General features: G+C 37.9%; 1 protein-coding gene across 1 annotated transcript in view; it reads left to right on the forward strand.

The window, feature by feature from the left end:
• Positions 1-5000, forward strand: part of adamts5 (ADAM metallopeptidase with thrombospondin type 1 motif, 5 (aggrecanase-2)) — a 31156-nt gene that overhangs the window by 1304 nt on the left and 24852 nt on the right. The window lies entirely within an intron of this gene.

A 5000-nucleotide genomic window follows, 5' to 3' on the forward strand; every position in this document is an offset into this window, starting at 1 on the left:
CATATTTAACAAAAATCTAAATTATGTGTCATAATTGTGACTTTTTACATCAATAATGACAAAAAGTCGAAATTTTGAGATGAAGATTAAATTAGGACATACTAAGACATATTACATCACAATTGACATACTAAGTCTAAATTATGACATAAACATTCATCATTATTATGATATATAGTCATATATGACATAAAAAGTCAAAATGATGACATGTTAAGTCATAATTATGACTATATATCATATTTGACATAAATCAAAATCATGAGATAAAAGTCAAAATTACTGTCATAATTTTGACTTTTTACATCATAACTACGACAAAAAGTCAAAATTATGAGATGAAGATGAAATGATGACATACTAAGTCATAATTAAGAGATAAAAAAGTAAAAATTATGACAAAAGACATATTACGTAATAATTGACATACTAAGTCTTAATTATTTGATAAAAGGTCAAAAATATGATGGCTAAAGTCATAATTGTGACCGCCGTATTTGACATGATTCTAAATTTATTTGATAAAAGTCAAAAATAATAAGTCATAATTTTGACTTTTAAGTCATAACTATGACAAAAAGTCAAAATTATGACATAAAAATAGAACTTATGACATGCTAAGATATACATAAGACATGTATTACATCATAATAAACATACAGTCTTGAAAAAGAAGGGGAAAACCATGATGATGCGACACAAATACCATGGTGTGTTTATCTTAGTATTACCTGATACCATCAAACCCACCCCAGCAGTGTGTGTGTGTGCGTGCGTGCGTGTGTGTGTGTGTGTGTGCGTGCGTGCGTGTGTGTGTGTGACCAGGTCAGCTGGATCCGATCATGTGGGAACGCCAGTCTCTCTCCCAGTGAAATGATTTCCTCTGTTGCTGTTTTTCTAGGCAGGCGTTCTCGGCGTCCCCTGACTAGTGTGTGTCGTTATGCAGTGTGTGATCCATGTGCGCATTCCTTTCGCGGGATGTTGCTGCAGATTTGAGTGCCATGAACCACAGCAGAGGCTGTGAGGAGCGCACACACTGAAAGCCTGCCCAGGCTGCAGGAGACCACACTGGTTTCGCTCCCACAGTAAAGCGCTGGTCTCCTGCACACAGCGTGCGGTTTGGAGCGCGTCGTGTTTCCAGACGAGGCTTGTGGTGCATGTAAGTCATGCAAGTTCTTGTTCACCGGAGCAACTGCAAAAAATACTCTGCCCTATTCGCAACTTTGTCGTGGAATAAAAACAACTACCTAATGAAATTACTTTTACTAAAACGAAAAATACAAATATTTAAAAAATATTGCAAAATCTTTGCAAAAATATTCAATTTTTAACATAAGTACTGGGCAACAATTAATCGCATCCAAAATAAAAGTTTGTGTTTACATCATATATGAGTGTGTACTGTGTATAATTATTTTTGTATACATAAATACACACATGTATGTATATTTTAAAGGAACACTCCACCGTTTTTTGAAATAGGGCTTATTCACCGTCCTTCCTACATTTAGATAGGTGGGCAAATGCATTTTTGTCTCAGTGCATGCATTGTTTTAGTTTGGCAGGGTCGCCGCTAGCTTAGCTTAGCATAATGAATGTAATCCTTTGTTGCCAGCTAGCATGTCCTGAGTAAAAGTGATCCAAAAAAAACTAAAAAGTGTCAAGACCCAGAACCATTCCTCTATGAGCCAGAGTTTCCAGAAGAGGAGCGCGTGCTTTGGGAATAGAACGAGAGGAGGAGGTTGCGATCGCTCAACACCAGGCTCAACGTGTCAGATCAAGATGAGCGTGCCCGCAGTTGTGTCACAGCTACCGAGGATTTCTCGGCGTTGATCCATCCTGCAGTCCTCGACTTTTTTTTCCGGTTCGATAAAGTAAACTGGAAAAAACGCCCCATGCCGAATGAACCCAATGGACAGCTGTCCACAGAGTAAGTGATTATTTTCGCTGTAACTTCTCAAAATAAACACAATCCAAAAGCGCAGATACTCGGGGCAGGTCACGCCGGTATTTTGACGGATTTCAGGTGTTGCGTGATATCTCTGCGCCCATAGCAGTGCTTCGCCTGTGCTTCTCCCTAATATAGTCCCAAGTCAATACACTGTAAAAAATGTGGCTGCGATTAGTTAAAATTTGTTGAGATAACTTAAATATCCAACTTAACCAAACTAAACTTAAGTTAACTAAACTTAATATTTTAAGTCAAGCTTGAACACATACTTTTTAAAGGTAGGGTAGTTCAGAATTGTCTAAAAAAAACTTTTATTCAAATTTGTTTAAACTGTCTTTATATACCAATGCATAATTAAAATGTAAGTACTCTGATAAAAAGAGTATAAAAATCGAGTGACTCTAGACCGTTTAATCTTCAATAAACACAGCTCATTAATTCCATTCACTCCCACCTAAAAACGGGTGCGCGACTGCACGCACGTGGGCAGAGCCAGTAATAACGGCGGTAGTCATGGCGACGGAGAGTGACAGTCGCGCAAGCCAATCCTGTGATTCGTCCCGAATGGAAATAATGAGCTGTGTTTAATGAAGATTAAACGGTCTAGAGTCACTCGATTTTTATACTCTTTTTATCAGAGTACTTACATTTTAATTATGCATTGATATATATAGAAAGTTTAATAAAATTTGGTAAAAAGTTTTTATATAAATCCTACCTACCCTACCTTTAAAGTTGAAACAATGTTGGATTTTAAGTTGTGCTAAATAATAGCAGCAATTTTTTTTACAGTGTATATGCCTATCGCCTAGTCTTAATCCGCATCGCTATCTGTACTCGTTGTGAATACGCAGGCCACAAGAAGTAATTCGTTTGTTTTTTTTGGATCACTTTTACTCATGACATGCTAGCTGGCAACAAAGGATTCCATTCATTATGCTAAGCTAAGCTAGCGGCGACCCTGCCAAACTAAAGCACTAAAATGCATTTGCCCACCTATCTAAATGTAGGAAAGACGGTGAATAAGCCCTATTTCAAAAAACGGTGGAGTGTTCCTTTAAGAAAAATGTGTTATTTATATGTTATAAATTGTGTATAAATATATATATACAGTATATACATGCAAATATTTCTTAAATGCATGCATATGTGTGTATTTATTTATACAAAATAATTATACACAGTACACACTCATTATGTAAACACAAACCCTTTATTTTGGATGTGATTAATCGTAGCACTACAATCTATTAATGTTCATTTATAAGCATGCTATTGTTAATTCGTTTTTTTTTAAAATGTAATATATGCATTCATTTATGTGTTAAATTAATTTATGTAAAACATGTTAATTTAATTTATTTTGAAATGTTAGAAATACATTCGAGTATATATAAATGACCATTACCTTGACTAATGAATGCTGTAAAAATATTGATACCAAATGTATTAAGTAAACTTAGCAAACTGAAGCTTATTCTAAAGTGTTGCCAACATTGGCTAGTTTTAACTATTTAAACTCATCATGAGAGTGAAGAAGTAGCGCTGGTCTATTGTGTCGTGTATCGAGTGAAGCGCTTCTGGAGCAAGAACACATGTGGGCGGGGCTTGAGTGTGTCTGTGGGGAACTGATTGGATGGTTGTGGTTTGCTATTGGCTGATCTCATGTGAGTGACAGGTTATAGCCCCGCCCACATCATCAGAGAAGAGAAGAGATGCTGCAAGAGGAACTTATTCTGATTCAAGATTATGAATTTTACACAATAATGATGTGCATGGAGAAATCCTTTAGAAAAGACACTGCAATATTTTATTTAAAAAAAAACAAGAATTAGTAATTCCTACAGCGAGTGCCATAACTCTCTGAATGTCGCTGACGTTGTTTCCCTCTCAAGTCTTTCCTCTGGCGGTGTGGAGTCTGACACACCTGCTGGCGGAGAGTGTGTGTGTGTGTGTGTGTGTGTGTGTGTGTGTGTGTGTGTGTGTGTTTAAGAGTGTGTGGTTGTGAAGTACACCATGTCAACAAGCCCTGACGGGCAGCAGAAGCCCACAGACTCCCACTGAGAGATGTCGAACCACAGCCAAACACACACACACACACACACACACACACACACACACACACACACACACACACACACACACACATACACACACGCACGCACACACACACACACACACACACACACACATACACACACACACACACACACACACACATACACACACACGCACACACACACACACGCACACACACACACACACACACGCACGCACACACACACACACACACACACACACAAAGACTCTGAAGTCACTGAAGCATCGCTTCCTCTCGGCTGCCTCAACACTGATTTGATTTGCTGGTTATTGAGAGAAGCTCATCCAAAAACAAGAATCTGTCATCATTTAATCACCCTCATCTTGGCTTCTAAACAATGAATGGGATTTTTACTGCATTATAAAGGGAAAACAAGCATCTTAGAAGTGTCCACTACTCCACTACTTACCCAGCTAACAGGGAACGTTCTGGCAAGCTTCTTATGAACAAACGTTCTTCCAGTAACGTTAATAATAGAACGTTTATTCATAGTTATCTGGTCTTTAATAACGTTCTCAAAACGTCATACACCAGCTTTTTTTCCTGAAACAAGTGTGTGTGTGTGTTTGTGTGTGTGTGTGTGGGGGGGGGGGGTATAATGCCATTTTCACAAGATGTAAAATAAATCTCTAAGTTTTAGCTCTAAATACCCCACAGATGTTTTTATATCGCATGTTAAAATTGTCACTTTTTGAGGGTGAGTAAAAACAAACCGTTTTGTGTCTGTCCCTTTAAATGCAAATGAGCTGCTGTTCCCGGCACAGGGGGCGGAGCTACAAGAGCGTGTGTTCTTTTAACACACACACACACACACACACTGAACATTTCAAATACTTTTAGCCTTTTATGTTGAAACCGGAGTCAGACAATGATGGAGAGACTCAAGAAGAAGTGACGACATGTAGAAGAACAGGACATTTCTGAATGGTTAGTTGATGAATTTATGAA

This window comes from Phoxinus phoxinus, assembly GCF_949152265.1.
Source record: "Phoxinus phoxinus genome assembly, chromosome: 6".
NCBI classification, from domain to species: Eukaryota; Metazoa; Chordata; class Actinopteri; order Cypriniformes; family Leuciscidae; genus Phoxinus; species Phoxinus phoxinus.